This window comes from Ranitomeya variabilis, chromosome 5, assembly GCF_051348905.1.
Source record: "Ranitomeya variabilis isolate aRanVar5 chromosome 5, aRanVar5.hap1, whole genome shotgun sequence".
NCBI lineage: Eukaryota > Metazoa > Chordata > Amphibia > Anura > Dendrobatidae > Ranitomeya > Ranitomeya variabilis.
In genome coordinates this window covers 593245405-593262970 of record NC_135236.1, presented here as the reverse complement: position 1 = coordinate 593262970, position 17566 = coordinate 593245405, and the positions used below count along the sequence as shown (strand labels likewise).

At 35.8% G+C, this 17566-nt stretch overlaps 7 non-coding genes across 7 annotated transcripts; all 7 read left to right on the top strand.

Annotated features, from left to right (window-relative positions):
• Positions 1-3489: 3489 nt before the first annotated feature.
• Positions 3490-3571, top strand: TRNAL-AAG (transfer RNA leucine (anticodon AAG)). Its single transcript has one exon. It is a non-coding gene; the product is annotated as a tRNA-Leu (tRNA).
• A 489-nt stretch (positions 3572-4060) lies between these two features.
• On the top strand, positions 4061-4142 carry TRNAL-UAG (transfer RNA leucine (anticodon UAG)). The gene has a single exon. It is a non-coding gene; the product is annotated as a tRNA-Leu (tRNA).
• A 231-nt stretch (positions 4143-4373) lies between these two features.
• TRNAL-AAG (transfer RNA leucine (anticodon AAG)) lies at positions 4374-4455 on the top strand. The gene has a single exon. It is a non-coding gene; the product is annotated as a tRNA-Leu (tRNA).
• Positions 4456-7973: 3518 nt separating this feature from the next.
• Positions 7974-8055, top strand: TRNAL-AAG (transfer RNA leucine (anticodon AAG)). Its single transcript has one exon. It is a non-coding gene; the product is annotated as a tRNA-Leu (tRNA).
• A 5319-nt stretch (positions 8056-13374) lies between these two features.
• On the top strand, positions 13375-13456 carry TRNAL-AAG (transfer RNA leucine (anticodon AAG)). The gene has a single exon. It is a non-coding gene; the product is annotated as a tRNA-Leu (tRNA).
• A 1256-nt stretch (positions 13457-14712) lies between these two features.
• On the top strand, positions 14713-14794 carry TRNAL-AAG (transfer RNA leucine (anticodon AAG)). The gene has a single exon. It is a non-coding gene; the product is annotated as a tRNA-Leu (tRNA).
• A 2131-nt stretch (positions 14795-16925) lies between these two features.
• On the top strand, positions 16926-17007 carry TRNAL-AAG (transfer RNA leucine (anticodon AAG)). The gene has a single exon. It is a non-coding gene; the product is annotated as a tRNA-Leu (tRNA).
• The last annotated feature ends 559 nt before the right edge of the window (positions 17008-17566 follow it).

Here is a 17566-nt window from a genome sequence, read left to right as displayed (position 1 = left end):
ACACGTTTCCTGCAGCGGTGCTCCAGGTGCGCCGAACGTCTGTGGAGAAAATCTAATCTGCCCGAAGATTTCATCCATTATAAGTTCATGTTAAAAACATACAACTCTGCCCTTCACCTCTCCAAACAAACCTATTTCAACACCCTCATCACCTCGCTGTCCAATAACCCTAAACGTCTCTTTGACACTTTCCGGTCCCTACTCAACCCAAGAGAGCAGGCCCCAACCACAGATCTCCACGCTGACGATCTGGCCAATTACTTCAAAGAAAAAATTGACCACATTCGACAGGAAATCATTTCCCAATCTCTTCATACCAAGCACTGTCCTCCCTCCCCCACTGCATCTAGTTCACTCTCTGACTTTGAACCAGTTACAGAAGAAGAAGTAAGCAGGCTCCTTGCATCTTCTCGCCCGACCACTTGCACCAGCGACCCCATTCCGTCGCATCTCCTCCAGTCCCTTTCCCCGGCTGTCACCTCTCACCTAACAAAAATATTCAACCTTTCCCTCACTTCCGGTATTTTTCCCTCCTCATTTAAGCATGCCATCATACATCCACTACTTAAAAAGCCCTCCCTCGATCAAAATTGTGCCGCTAATTATAGACCTGTCTCTAATCTTCCCTTCATCTCTAAACTCCTCGAACGCCTGGTCCACTCCCGTCTTACCCGCTATCTCTCAGATAATTCTCTTCTCGACCCTCTTCAATCTGGTTTCCGCTCTTTACACTCTACTGAAACTGCCCTCACTAAAGTCTCTAATGACCTACTAACAGCTAAATCTAATGGTCACTATTCCATGCTAATTCTCTTGGATCTCTCCGCAGCATTCGACACTGTGGATCATCAGCTCCTCCTCACTATGCTCCGCTCCATCGGCCTCAAGGACACCGTTCTCTCTTGGTTCTCCTCCTATCTCTCTGGCCGATCCTTCACTGTTTGTTTTGCTGGTTCCTCCTCCTCTCACCTTCCCCTTACTGTTGGGGTTCCTCAAGGATCAGTCCTAGGCCCCCTCCTCTTCTCTTTGTATACTGCCCCTATTGGACAAACAATCAGTAGATTTGGTTTCCAGTACCATCTCTATGCTGACGACACCCAATTATATACCTCTTCTCCTGTTATCACGCCGACCTTTTTAGAAAACACCAGTGATTGTCTTACCGCTGTCTCTAACATCATGTCCTCCCTCTATCTGAAACTGAACCTGTCAAAAACTGAACTCCTCGTGTTCTCTCCCTCTACAAACCTACCTTTGCCCGACATTGCCATCTCTGTGTGCGGTTCCACCATTACTCCAAAGCAACATGCCCGCTGCCTTGGAGTCATCTTTGATTCCGAGCTTTCTTTCACCCCCCACATCCGATCACTGGCTCGCTCTTCTTATCTGCATCTCAAAAACATTTCCAGAATTCGCCCTTTTCTTACTTTCGACTCTGCAAAAACTCTTACTGTCTCACTTATTCACTCTCGTCTGGACTATTGTAACTCTCTACTAATTGGCCTACCTTTTACCAGACTCTCCCCGCTCCAATCTGTCCTGAATGCTGCTGCCAGGATCATATTCCTCGCCAACCGTTACACCGATGCCTCTACCTTGTGCCAGTCATTACACTGGCTACCCATCCAATCCAGAATCCAGTACAAAACTACTACCCTCATCCACAAAGCACTCCATGGCTCAGCACCACCCTACATCTCCTCTCTGGTCTCAGTCTACCAACCTACCCGTGCCCTCCGCTCTGCTAATGACCTCAGGTTAGCATCCTCAATAATCAGAACCTCCCACTCCCGTCTCCAAGACTTTACACGTGCGGCGCCGATTCTTTGGAATGCATTACCTAGGTTAATACAATTAATCCCCAATCCCCACAGTTTTAAGCGTGCACTAAAAACTCATTTGTTCAGATTGGCCTACCGCCTCAACGCATTAACCTAATTATCCCTGTGTGGCCTATTAATAAAAAACAACAACATAATCACGTTCCTCCATCATGTTCTCATACACTTTACGCAGTTAATAGCCTCTGTGTCTGTACTGCTACATACTTAGGCAGTTAACTGGTTCATGCAGCTTTACATGAACACCCGAGCCTTACACTATGGCTGGTCCAAATAACTAAAGCAATTGTTACCATCCACCTCTCGGGTCTCCCCTTTTCCTCATAGATTGTAAGCTTGCGAGCAGCAGGGCCCTCATTCCTCCTGGTATCTGTTTTGAACTGTGATTTCTGTTATGCTGTAATGTCTGTTGTCTGTATAAGTCCCCTCTATAAGTTGTAAAGCGCTGCGGAATATGTTGGCGCTATATAAATAAAATTATTATTATTATTATTGTTTAGAGACTTACCTAAATTTTAACAGACTTGTGGGTTCAAATGCCACTAGTATGAGTTCTTTTAAACCTTTTTATCTTATTCTTATAATAATGCTAACATGCAAAATTAGCATATGCTTTAAACCCACTGCTGCCAGTATTATGAGATCTTGAAATGTTTTTGTACTTATTCTTATGATTTTGCTAACATGCAAATTAGCATGTGATTTAATCTTCTTTTGTATTTGCATGATTTTGCAGTTTTCAGTTCAGATAAAGACTGTTGATAGAATCCTTGCTTTTTTCTAATGTTTAGAGACATGCCCATTCAAATCCCACTGCTGCCAGTATTATGAGGTTTTGAGAACCCTTTGATCTAATTCTTATGATTTTGTATTTTCATGAGTGTGTTAATTTCTGTTTAGGAAAAGACAGTTGAAAGAATCATTGATTTTTCCTATTGTTAAGAGACTTACCCATATTCCAACAGACTTGTGAGTTCAAATCCCACTGCTGCCACTAGTATGAGTTCTCTTAAACCTTTTTATCTCATTCTTATAATTATGCTAACATGCAAAATTAGCATATGCTTTAATCTCACTGCTGCCAGTATTATGAGATCTTGAAATGTTTTTGTACTTATTCTTATGATTTTGCTAGCATGCAAATTAGCATGTGATATAATCTTCTTTTGTATTTGTATGATTTAGCAGTTTTCAGTTAAGATAAAGACCGTTGATAGAATCTTTGTTTTTGCCTAATGTTTAGAGACATGCCCATTTTCCAAAATGTACTAATTTTAAATGTTGTCAAATGTACTTCACTTTCTCTAAGGAAGCTTAATTATCCATGCTGTTAAAGGTAGCATGGCTGAGTGGTCTAAGGCGCTGGATTTAGGCTCCAGTCTCTTTGGAGGCGTGGGTTCAAATCCCACTGCTGCCAACATATTGAGGTTTTGAAAACCTTTTCAGCTTATATTTATGATTTTTGCTAACAGAAAAATTAGCATATTTTTGTATGAGTGCGTGCTTTGCTTTTTTGGAAAAGACAAAAGATAGAATCATTGCTTTTTCCTTTTTGTTTAGAGACTATCCATTTTCCACAATGCACAAGTTTAAAATGTAGTCAGATACACTAAACTTACTCTAAGGAAGCTCTTTTAATGATGCATTAGGTAGCATGGCCGAGCGGTCTAAGGCGCTGGATTAAGGCTCCAGTCTCTTCGGAGGCGTGGGTTCAAATCCCACTGCTGCCAGTATTATGAGGTTTTGAGAACCCTTTGATCTAATTCTGAGGATTTTGTATTTCCATGAGTGTGTGCATTTCTGTTTTGGAAAAGACAGTTTTAGACTTTAGTTTAGAGACTTACCTAAATTTTTTACAGACTTGTGGGTTCAAATGCCACTAGTATGAGTTCTTTTAAACCTTTTTATCTTATTCTTATAATTATGCTAACATGCAAAATTAGCATATGCTTTAAACCCACTGCTGCCAGTATTATGAGATCTTGAAATGTTTTTGTACTTATTCTTATGATTTTGCTAGCATGCAAATTAGCATGTGTGTAATCTTCTTTTGTATTTGTATGATTTAGCAGTTTTCAGTTAAGATAAAGACCGTTGATAGAATCTTTGTTTTTGCCTAATGTTTAGAGACATGCCCATTTTCCAAAATGTACTAATTTTAAATGTTGTCAAATGTACTTCACTTTCTCTAAGGAAGCTTAATTAACCATACTGTTTAAGGTAGCATGGCCGAGTGGTCTAAGGCGCTGGATTTAGGCTCCAGTCTCTTTGGAGGCGTGGGTTCAAATCCCACTGCTGCCAACATATTGAGGTTTTGAAAACCTTTTCAGCTTATATTTATGATTTTGCTAATAGAAAAATTAGCATATTTTTGTATGAGTGTGTGCTTTGCTTTTTTGGAAAAGACAAAAGATAGAATCATTGCTTTTTCCTTTTTGTTTAGAGACCTATCCATTTTCCACAATGCACAAGTTTAAAATGTAGTCAGATACACTAAACTTACTCTAAGGAAGCTCTTTTAATGATGCATTAGGTAGCATGGCCGAGCGGTCTAAGGCGCTGGATTAAGGCTCCAGTCTCTTCGGAGGCGTGGGTTCAAATCCCACTGCTGCCAGCATTATGAGGTTTTGAGAGCCCTTTGATCTAATTCTGAGGATTTTGTATTTCCATGAGTGTGTGCATTTCTGTTTTGGAAAAGACAGTTGAAAGAATCATTGATTGTTCCTATTGTTTAGAGACTTACCTAAATTTTAACAGACTTGTGGGTTCAAATGCCACTAGTATGAGTTCTTTTAAACCTTTTTATCTTATTCTTATAATAATGCTAACATGCAAAATTAGCATATGCTTTAAACCCACTGCTGCCAGTATTATGAGATCTTGAAATGTTTTTGTACTTATTCTCATGATTTTGCTAACATGCAAATTAGCATGTGATTTAATCTTCTTTTGTATTTGCATGATTTTCCAGTTTTCAGTTCAGATAAAGACTGTTGAAAGAATCCTTGCTTTTTTCTAATGTTTAGAGACATGCCCATTCAAATCCCACTGCTGCCATTATTATGAGGTTTTGAGAACCCTTTGATCTAATTCTTATGATTTTGTATTTTCATGAGTGTGTTAATTTCTATTTAGGAAAAGACAGTTGAAAGAATCATTGATTTTTCCTATTGTTAAGAGACTTACCCATATTCCAACAGACTTGTGAGTTCAAATCCCACTGCTGCCACTAGTATGAGTTCTTTTAAACCTTTTTATCTCATTCTTATAATTATGCTAACATGCAAAATTAGCATATGCTTTAATCTCACTGCTGCCAGTATTATGAGATCTTGAAATGTTTTTGTACTTATTCTTATGATTTTGCTAGCATGCAAATTAGCATGTGATATAATCTTCTTTTGTATTTGTATGATTTAGCAGTTTTCAGTTAAGATAAAGACCGTTGATAGAATCTTTGTTTTTGCCTAATGTTTAGAGACATGCCCATTTTCCAAAATGTACTAATTTTAAATGTTGTCAAATGTACTTCACTTTCTCTACGGGAGCTTAATTAACCATGCTGTTTAAGGTAGCATGGCCGAGTGGTCTAAGGTGCTGGATTTAGGCTCCAGTCTCTTTGGAGGCGTGGGTTCAAATCCCACTGCTGCCAACATATTGAGGTTTTGAAAACCTTTTCAGCTTATATTTATGATTTTGCTAATAGAAAAATTAGCATATTTTTGTATGAGTGCGTGCTTTGCTTTTTTGGAAAAGACAAAAGATAGAATCATTGCTTTTTCCTTTTTGTTTAGAGACCTATCCATTTTCCACAATGCACAAGTTTAAAATGTAGTCAGATACACTAAACTTACTCTAAGGAAGCTCTTTTAATGATGCATTAGGTAGCATGGCCGAGCGGTCTAAGGCGCTGGATTAAGGCTCCAGTCTCTTCGGAGGTGTGGGTTCAAATCCCACTGCTGCCAGCATTATGAGGTTTTGAGAGCCCTTTGATCTAATTCTGAGGATTTTGTATTTCCATGAGTGTGTGCATTTCTGTTTTGGAAAAGACAGTTGAAAGAATCATTGATTGTTCCTATTGTTTAGAGACTTACCTAAATTTTAACAGACTTGTGGGTTCAAATGCCACTAGTATGAGTTCTTTTAAACCTTTTTATCTTATTCTTATAATAATGCTAACATGCAAAATTAGCATATGCTTTAAACCCACTGCTGCCAGTATTATGAGATCTTGAAATGTTTTTGTACTTATTCTCATGATTTTGCTAACATGCAAATTAGCATGTGATTTAATCTTCTTTTGTATTTGCATGATTTTCCAGTTTTCAGTTCAGATAAAGACTGTTGAAAGAATCCTTGCTTTTTTCTAATGTTTAGAGACATGCCCATTCAAATCCCACTGCTGCCATTATTATGAGGTTTTGAGAACCCTTTGATCTAATTCTTATGATTTTGTATTTTCATGAGTGTGTTAATTTCTATTTAGGAAAAGACAGTTGAAAGAATCATTGATTTTTCCTATTGTTAAGAGACTTACCCATATTCCAACAGACTTGTGAGTTCAAATCCCACTGCTGCCACTAGTATGAGTTCTTTTAAACCTTTTTATCTCATTCTTATAATTATGCTAACATGCAAAATTAGCATATGCTTTAATCTCACTGCTGCCAGTATTATGAGATCTTGAAATGTTTTTGTACTTATTCTTATGATTTTGCTAGCATGCAAATTAGCATGTGATATAATCTTCTTTTGTATTTGTATGATTTAGCAGTTTTCAGTTAAGATAAAGACCGTTGATAGAATCTTTGTTTTTGCCTAATGTTTAGAGACATGCCCATTTTCCAAAATGTACTAATTTTAAATGTTGTCAAATGTACTTCACTTTCTCTACGGGAGCTTAATTAACCATGCTGTTTAAGGTAGCATGGCCGAGTGGTCTAAGGTGCTGGATTTAGGCTCCAGTCTCTTTGGAGGCGTGGGTTCAAATCCCACTGCTGCCAACATATTGAGGTTTTGAAAACCTTTTCAGCTTATATTTATGATTTTGCTAATAGAAAAATTAGCATATTTTTGTATGAGTGCGTGCTTTGCTTTTTTGGAAAAGACAAAAGATAGAATCATTGCTTTTTCCTTTTTGTTTAGAGACCTATCCATTTTCCACAATGCACAAGTTTAAAATGTAGTCAGATAGACTAAACTTACTCTAAGGAAGCTCTTTTAATGATGCATTAGGTAGCATGGCCAAGCGGTCTAAGGCGCTGGATTAAGGTTCCAGTCTCTTCGGAGGCGTGGGTTCATATCCCACTGCTGCCAGTATTATGAGGTTTTGAGAACCCTTTGATCTAATTCTAAGTATTTTGAATTTCCATGAGTGTGTCAATTTCTGTTTTGGAAAAGACAGTTGAAAGAATCATTGATTGTTCCTATTGTTTAGAGACTTACCTAAATTTTAACAGACTTGTGGGTTCAAATGCCACTAGTATGAGTTCTTTTAAACCTTTTTATCTTATTCTTATTATTATGCTAACATGCAAAATTAGCATATGCTTTAAACCCACTGCTGCCAGTATTATGAGATCTTGAAATGTTTTTGTACTTATTCTTATGATTTTGCTAGCATGCAAATTAGCATGTGTGTAATCTTCTTTTGTATTTGTATGATTTAGCAGTTTTCAGTTAAGATAAAGACCGTTGATAGAATCTTTGTTTTTGCCTAATGTTTAGAGACATGCCCATTTTCCAAAATGTACTAATTTTAAATGTTGTCAAATGTACTTCACTTTCTCTAAGGAAGCTTAATTAACCATACTGTTTAAGGTAGCATGGCCGAGTGGTCTAAGGCGCTGGATTTAGGTTCCAGTCTCTTTGGAGGCGTGGTTTCAAATCCCACTGCTGCCAACATATTGAGGTTTTGAAAACCTTTTCAGCTTATATTTATGATTTTGCTAATAGAAAAATTAGCATATTTTTGTATGAGTGTGTGCTTTGCTTTTTTGGAAAAGACAAAAGATAGAATCATTGCTTTTTCCTTTTTGTTTAGAGACCTATCCATTTTCCACAATGCACAAGTTTAAAATGTAGTCAGATACACTAAACTTACTCTAAGGAAGCTCTTTCAATGATGCATTAGGTAGCATGGCCGAGCGGTCTAAGGCGCTGGATTAAGGCTCCAGTCTCTTCGGAGGCGTGGGTTCAAATCCCACTGCTGCCAGTATTATGAGGTTTTGAGAACCCTTTGATCTAATTCTGAGGATTTTGTATTTCCATGAGTGTGTGCATTTCTGTTTTGGAAAAGACAGTTGAAAGAATCATTGATTGTTCCTATTGTTTAGAGACTTACCTAAATTTTAACAGACTTGTGGGTTCAAATGCCACTAGTATGAGTTATTTTAAACCTTTTTATCTTATTCTTATAATAATGCTAACATGCAAAATTAGCATATGCTTTAAACCCACTGCTGCCAGTATTATGAGATCTTGAAATGTTTTTGTACTTATTCTTATGATTTTGCTAACATGCAAATTAGCATGTGATTTAATCTTCTTTTGTATTTGCATGATTTTGCAGTTTTCAGTTCAGATAAAGACTGTTGATAGAATCCTTGCTTTTTTCTAATGTTTAGAGACATGCCCATTCAAATCCCACTGCTGCCAGTATTATGAGGTTTTGAGAACCCTTTGATCTAATTCTTATGATTTTGTATTTTCATGAGTGTGTTAATTTCTGTTTAGGAAAAGACAGTTGAAAGAATCATTGATTTTTCCTATTGTTAAGAGACTTACCCATATTCCAACAGACTTGTGAGTTCAAATCCCACTGCTGCCACTAGTATGAGTTCTCTTAAACCTTTTTATCTCATTCTTATAATTATGCTAACATGCAAAATTAGCATATGCTTTAATCTCACTGCTGCCAGTATTATGAGATCTTGAAATGTTTTTGTACTTATTCTTATGATTTTGCTAGCATGCAAATTAGCATGTGATATAATCTTCTTTTGTATTTGTATGATTTAGCAGTTTTCAGTTAAGATAAAGACCGTTGATAGAATCTTTGTTTTTGCCTAATGTTTAGAGACATGCCCATTTTCCAAAATGTACTAATTTTAAATGTTGTCAAATGTACTTCACTTTCTCTAAGGAAGCTTAATTATCCATGCTGTTTAAGGTAGCATGGCTGAGTGGTCTAAGGCGCTGGATTTAGGCTCCAGTCTCTTTGGAGGCGTGGGTTCAAATCCCACTGCTGCCAACATATTGAGGTTTTGAAAACCTTTTCAGCTTATATTTATGATTTTGCTAACAGAAAAATTAGCATATTTTTGTATGAGTGCGTGCTTTGCTTTTTTGGAAAAGACAAAAGATAGAATCATTGCTTTTTCCTTTTTGTTTAGAGACTATCCATTTTCCACAATGCACAAGTTTAAAATGTAGTCAGATACACTAAACTTACTCTAAGGAAGCTCTTTTAATGATGCATTAGGTAGCATGGCCGAGCGGTCTAAGGCACTGGATTAAGGCTCCAGTCTCTTCGGAGGCGTGGGTTCAAATCCCACTGCTGCCAGTATTATGAGGTTTTGAGAACCCTTTGATCTAATTCTGAGGATTTTGTATTTCCATGAGTGTGTGCATTTCTGTTTTGGAAAAGACAGTTGAAAGAATCATTGATTGTTCCTATTGTTTAGAGACTTACCTAAATTTTAACAGACTTGTGGTTTCAAATGCCACTAGTATGAGTTCTTTTAAACCTTTTTATCTTATTCTTATAATTATGCTAACATGCAAAATTAGCATATGCTTTAAACCCACTGCTGCCAGTATTATGAGATCTTGAAATGTTTTTGTACTTATTCTTATGATTTTGCTAACATGCAAATTAGCATGTGATTTAATCTTCTTTTGTATTTGCATGATTTTCCAGTTTTCAGTTCAGATAAAGACTGTTGAAAGAATCCTTGCTTTTTTCTAATGTTTAGAGACATGCCCATTCAAATCCCACTGCTGCCATTATTATGAGGTTTTGAGAACCCTTTGATCTAATTCTTATGATTTTGTATTTTCATGAGTGTGTTAATTTCTGTTTAGGAAGAGACAGTTGAAAGAATCTTTGATTTTTCCTATTGTTAAGAGACTTACCCATATTCCAACAGACTTGTGAGTTCAAATCCCACTGCTGCCACTAGTATGAGTTCTTTTAAACCTTTTTATCTCATTCTTATAATTATGCTAACATGCAAAATTAGCATATGCTTTAATCTCACTGCTGCCAGTATAATGAGATCTTGAAATGTTTTTGTACTTATTCTTATGATTTTGCTAGCATGCAAATTAGCATGTGATATAATCTTCTTTTGTATTTGTATGATTTAGCAGTTTTCAGTTAAGATAAAGACCGTTGATAGAATCTTTGTTTTTGCCTAATGTTTAGAGACATGCCCATTTTCCAAAATGTACTAATTTTAAATGTTGTCAAATGTACTTCACTTTCTCTAAGGGAGCTTAATTAACCATGCTTTTTAAGGTAGCATGGCCGAGTGGTCTAAGGTGCTGGATTTAGGCTCCAGTCTCTTTGGAGGCGTGGGTTCAAATCCCACTGCTGTCAACATATTGAGGTTTTGAAAAACTTTTCAGCTTATATTTATGATTTTGCTAATAGAAAAATTAGCATATTTTTGTATGAGTGCGTGCTTTGCTTTTTTGGAAAAGACAAAAGATAGAATCATTGCTTTTTCCTTTTTGTTTAGAGACCTATCCATTTTCCACAATGCACAAGTTTAAAATGTAGTCAGATACACTAAACTTACTCTAAGGAAGCTCTTTTAATGACGCATTAGGTAGCATGGCCGAGCAGTCTAAGGCGCTGGGTTAAGGCTCCAGTCTCTTCGGAGGCGTGGGTTCAAATCCCACTGCTGCCAGTATTATGAGGTTTTGAGAACCCTTTGATCTAATTCTGAGGATTTTGTATTTCCATGAGTGTGTGCATTTCTGTTTTGGAAAAGACAGTTGAAAGAATCATTGATTGTTCCTATTGTTTAGAGACTTACCTAAATTTTAACAGACTTGTGGGTTCAAATGCCACTAGTATGAGTTCTTTTAAACCTTTTTATCTTATTCTTATAATTATGCTAACATGCAAAATTAGCGTATGCTTTAAACCCACTGCTGCCAGTATTATGAGATCTTGAAATGTTTTTGTACTTATTCTTATGATTTTGCTAACATGCAAATTAGCATGTGATTTAATCTTCTTTTGTATTTGCATGATTTTCCAGTTTTCAGTTCAGATAAAGACTGTTGAAAGAATCCTTGCTTTTTTCTAATGTTTAGAGACATGCCCATTCAAATCCCACTGCTGCCATTATTATGAGGTTTTGAGAACCCTTTGATCTAATTCTTATGATTTTGTATTTTCATGAGTGTGTTAATTTCTGTTTAGGAAGAGACAGTTGAAAGAATCTTTGATTTTTCCTATTGTTAAGAGACTTACCCATATTCCAACAGACTTGTGAGTTCAAATCCCACTGCTGCCACTAGTATGAGTTCTTTTAAACCTTTTTATCTCATTCTTATAATTATGCTAACATGCAAAATTAGCATATGCTTTAATCTCACTGCTGCCAGTATAATGAGATCTTGAAATGTTTTTGTACTTATTCTTATGATTTTGCTAGCATGCAAATTAGCATGTGATATAATCTTCTTTTGTATTTGTATGATTTAGCAGTTTTCAGTTAAGATAAAGACCGTTGATAGAATCTTTGTTTTTGCCTAATGTTTAGAGACATGCCCATTTTCCAAAATGTACTAATTTTAAATGTTGTCAAATGTACTTCACTTTCTCTAAGGGAGCTTAATTAACCATGCTTTTTAAGGTAGCATGGCCGAGTGGTCGAAGGTGCTGGATTTAGGCTCCAGTCTCTTTGGAGGCGTGGGTTCAAATCCCACTGCTGTCAACATATTGAGGTTTTGAAAACCTTTTCAGCTTATATTTATGATTTTGCTAATAGAAAAATTAGCATATTTTTGTATGAGTGCGTGCTTTGCTTTTTTGGAAAAGACAAAAGATAGAATAATTGCTTTTTCCTTTTTGTTTAGAGACCTATCCATTTTCCACAATGCACAAGTTTAAAATGTAGTCAGATACACTAAACTTACTCTAAGGAAGCTCTTTTAATGACGCATTAGGTAGCATGGCCGAGCAGTCTAAGGCGCTGGATTAAGGCTCCAGTCTCTTCGGAGGCGTGGGTTCAAATCCCACTGCTGCCAGTATTATGAGGTTTTGAGAACCCTTTGATCTAATTCTGAGTATTTTGTATTTCCATGAGTGTGTGCATTTCTGTTTTGGAAAAGACAGTTGAAAGAATCATTGATTGTTCCTATTGTTTAGAGACTTACCTAAATTTTAACAGACTTGTGGGTTCAAATGCCACTAGTATGAGTTCTTTTAAACCTTTTTATCTTATTCTTATAATTATGCTAACATGCAAAATTAGCGTATGCTTTAAACCCACTGCTGCCAGTATTATGAGATCTTGAAATGTTTTTGTACTTATTCTTATGATTTTGCTAACATGCAAATTAGCATGTGATTTAATCTTCTTTTGTATTTGCATGATTTTCCAGTTTTCAGTTCAGATAAAGACTGTTGAAAGAATCCTTGCTTTTTTCTAATGTTTAGAGACATGCCCATTCAAATCCCACTGCTGCCATTATTATGAGGTTTTGAGAACCCTTTGATATAATTCTTATGATTTTGTATTTTCATGAGTGTTAATTTCTGTTTAGGAAGAGACAGTTGAAAGAATCTTTGATTTTTCCTATTGTTAAGAGACTTACCCATATTCCAACAGACTTGTGAGTTCAAATCCCACTGCTGCCACTAGTATGAGTTCTTTTAAACCTTTTTATCTCATTCTTATAATTATGCTAACATGCAAAATTAGCATATGCTTTAATCTCACTGCTGCCAGTATAATGAGATCTTGAAATGTTTTTGTACTTATTCTTATGATTTTGCTAGCATGCAAATTAGCATGTGATATAATCTTCTTTTGTATTTGTATGATTTAGCAGTTTTCAGTTAAGATAAAGACCGTTGATAGAATCTTTGTTTTTGCCTAATGTTTAGAGACATGCCCATTTTCCAAAATGTACTAATTTTAAATGTTGTCAAATGTACTTCACTTTCTCTAAGGAAGCTTAATTATCCATGCTGTTTAAGGTAGCATGGCTGAGTGGTCTAAGGCGCTGGATTTAGGCTCCAGTCTCTTTGGAGGCGTGGGTTCAAATCCCACTGCTGCCAACATATTGAGGTTTTGAAAACCTTTTCAGCTTATATTTATGATTTTTGCTAACAGAAAAATTAGCATATTTTTGTATGAGTGCGTGCTTTGCTTTTTTGGAAAAGACAAAAGATAGAATCATTGCTTTTTCCTTTTTGTTTAGAGACTATCCATTTTCCACAATGCACAAGTTTAAAATGTAGTCAGATACACTAAACTTACTCTAAGGAAGCTCTTTTAATGATGCATTAGGTAGCATGGCCGAGCGGTCTAAGGCGCTGGATTAAGGCTCCAGTCTCTTCGGAGGCGTGGGTTCAAATCCCACTGCTGCCAGTATTATGAGGTTTTGAGAACCCTTTAATCTAATTCTGAGGATTTTGTATTTCCATGAGTGTGTGCATTTCTGTTTTGGAAAAGACAGTTTTAGACTTTAGTTTAGAGACTTACCTAAATTTTTTTACAGACTTGTGGGTTCAAATGCCACTAGTATGAGTTCTTTTAAACCTTTTTATCTTATTCTTATAATTATGCTAACATGCAAAATTAGCATATGCTTTAAACCCACTGCTGCCAGTATTATGAGATCTTGAAATGTTTTTGTACTTATTCTCATGATTTTGCTAACATGCAAATTAGCATGTGATTTAATCTTCTTTTGTATTTGCATGATTTTGCAGTTTTCAGTTCAGATAAAGACTGTTGATAGAATCCTTGCTTTTTTCTAATGTTTAGAGACATGCCCATTCAAATCCCACTGCTGCCAGTATTATGAGGTTTTGAGAACCCTTTGATCTAATTCTTATGATTTTGTATTTTCATGAGTGTGTTAATTTCTGTTTAGGAAAAGACAGTTGAAAGAATCATTGATTTTTCCTATTGTTAAGAGACTTACCCATATTCCAACAGACTTGTGAGTTCAAATCCCACTGCTGCCACTAGTATGAGTTCTCTTAAACCTTTTTATCTCATTCTTATAATTATGCTAACATGCAAAATTAGCATATGCTTTAATCTCACTGCTGCCAGTATTATGAGATCTTGAAATGTTTTTGTACTTATTCTTATGATTTTGCTAGCATGCAAATTAGCATGTGATATAATCTTCTTTTGTATTTGTATGATTTAGCAGTTTTCAGTTAAGATAAAGACCGTTGATAGAATCTTTGTTTTTGCCTAATGTTTAGAGACATGCCCATTTTCCAAAATGTACTAATTTTAAATGTTGTCAAATGTACTTCACTTTCTCTAAGGAAGCTTAATTATCTATGCTGTTAAAGGTAGCATGGCTGAGTGGTCTAAGGCGCTGGATTTAGGCTCCAGTCTCTTTGGAGGCGTGGGTTCAAATCCCACTGCTGCCAACATATTGAGGTTTTGAAAACCTTTTCAGCTTATATTTATGATTTTTGCTAACAGAAAAATTAGCATATTTTTGTATGAGTGCGTGCTTTGCTTTTTTGGAAAAGACAAAAGATAGAATCATTGCTTTTTCCTTTTTGTTTAGAGACTATCCATTTTCCACAATGCACAAGTTTAAAATGTAGTCAGATACACTAAACTTACTCTAAGGAAGCTCTTTTAATGATGCATTAGGTAGCATGGCCGAGCGGTCTAAGGCGCTGGATTAAGGCTCCAGTCTCTTCGGAGGCGTGGGTTCAAATCCCACTGCTGCCAGTATTATGAGGTTTTGAGAACCCTTTAATCTAATTCTGAGGATTTTGTATTTCCATGAGTGTGTGCATTTCTGTTTTGGAAAAGACAGTTTTAGACTTTAGTTTAGAGACTTACCTAAATTTTTTTACAGACTTGTGGGTTCAAATGCCACTAGTATGAGTTCTTTTAAACCTTTTTATCTTATTCTTATAATTATGCTAACATGCAAAATTAGCATATGCTTTAAACCCACTGCTGCCAGTATTATGAGATCTTGAAATGTTTTTGTACTTATTCTCATGATTTTGCTAACATGCAAATTAGCATGTGATTTAATCTTCTTTTGTATTTGCATGATTTTCCAGTTTTCAGTTCAGATAAAGACTGTTGAAAGAATCCTTGCTTTTTTCTAATGTTTAGAGACATGGCCATTCAAATCCCACTGCTGCCATTATTATGAGGTTTTGAGAACCCTTTGATCTAATTCTTATGATTTTGTATTTTCATGAGTGTGTTAATTTCTGTTTAGGAAAAGACAGTTGAAAGAATCATTGATTTTTCCTATTGTTAAGAGACTTACCCATATTCCAACAGACTTGTGAGTTCAAATGCCACTAGTATGAGCTCTTTTAAACCTTTTTATCTCATTCTTATAATTATGCTAACATGCAAAATTAGCATATGCTTTAATCTCACTGCTGCCAGTATTATGAGATCTTGAAATGTTTTTGTACTTATTCTTATGATTTTGCTAGCATGCAAATTAGCATGTGATATAATCTTCTTTTGTATTTGTATGATTTAGCAGTTTTCAGTTAAGATAAAGACCGTTGATAGAATCTTTGTTTTTGCCTAATGTTTAGAGACATGCCCATTTTCCAAAATGTACTAATTTTAAATGTTGTCAAATGTACTTCACTTTCTCTAAGGGAGCTTAATTAACCATGCTGTTTAAGGTAGCATGGCCGAGTGGTCTAAGGTGCTGGATTTAGGCTCCAGTCTCTTTGGAGGCGTGGGTTCAAATCCCACTGCTGCCAACATATTGAGGTTTTGAAAACCTTTTCAGCTTATATTTATGATTTTGCTAATAGAAAAATTAGCATATTTTTGTATGAGTGCGTGCTTTGCTTTTTTGGAAAAGACAAAAGATAGAATCATTGCATTTTCCTTTTTGTTTAGAGACCTATCCATTTTCCACAATGCACAAGTTTAAAATGTAGTCAGATACACTAAACTTACTCTAAGGAAGCTCTTTTAATGATGCCTTAGGTAGCATGGCCAAGCGGTCTAAGGCGCTGGATTAAGGCTCCAGTTTCTTCGGAGGCGTGGGTTCAAATCCCACTGCTGCCAGTATTATGAGGTTTTGAGAACCCTTTGATCTAATTCTAAGTATTTTGTATTTCCATGAGTGTGTGCATTTCTGTTTTGGAAAAGACAGTTTTAGACTTTAGTTTAGAGACTTACCTAAATTTTTTACAGACTTGTGGGTTCAAATGCCACTAGTATGAGTTCTTTTAAACCTTTTTATCTTTTTCTTATAATTATGCTAACATGCAAAATTAGCATATGCTTTAAACCCACTGCTGCCAGTATTATGAGATCTTGAAATGTTTTTGTACTTATTCTTATGATTTTGCTAGCATGCAAATTAGCATGTGTGTAATCTTCTTTTGTATTTGTATGATTTAGCAGTTTTCAGTTAAGATAAAGACCGTTGATAGAATCTTTGTTTTTGCCTAATGTTTAGAGACATGCCCATTTTCCAAAATGTACTAATTTTAAATGTTGTCAAATGTACTTCACTTTCTCTAAGGAAGCTTAATTATCCATGCTGTTTAAGGTAGCATGGCTGAGTGGTCTAAGGCGCTGGATTTAGGCTCCAGTCTCTTTGGAGGCGTGGGTTCAAATCCCACTGCTGCCAACATATTGAGGTTTTGAAAACCTTTTCAGCTTATATTTGTGATTTTTGCTAACAGAAAAATTAGCATATTTTTGTATGAGTGCGTGCTTTGCTTTTTTGGAAAAGACAAAAGATAGAATCATTGCTTTTTCCTTTTTGTTTAGAGACTATCCATTTTCCACAATGCACAAGTTTAAAATGTAGTCAGATACACTAAACTTACTCTAAGGAAGCTCTTTTAATGATGCATTAGGTAGCATGGCCGAGCGGTCTAAGGCGCTGGATTAAGGCTCCAGTCTCTTCGGAGGCGTGGGTTCAAATCCCACTGCTGCCAGTATTATGAGGTTTTGAGAACCCTTTGATCTAATTCTGAGGATTTTGTATTTCCATGAGTGTGTGCATTTCTGTTTTGGAAAAGACAGTTGAAAGAATCATTGATTGTTCCTATTGTTTAGAGACTTACCTAAATTTTAACAGACTTGTGGGTTCAAATGCCACTAGTATGAGTTATTTTAAACCTTTTTATCTTATTCTTATAATAATGCTAACATGCAAAATTAGCATATGCTTTAAACCCACTGCTGCCAGTATTATGAGATCTTGAAATGTTTTTGTACTTATTCTTATGATTTTGCTAACATGCAAATTAGCATGTGATTTAATCTTCTTTTGTATTTGCATGATTTTGCAGTTTTCAGTTCAGATAAAGACTGTTGATAGAATCCTTGCTTTTTTCTAATGTTTAGAGACATGCCCATTCAAATCCCACTGCTGCCAGTATTATGAGGTTTTGAGAACCCTTTGATCTAATTCTTATGATTTTGTATTTTCATGAGTGTGTTAATTTCTGTTTAGGAAAAGACAGTTGAAAGAATCATTGATTTTTCCTATTG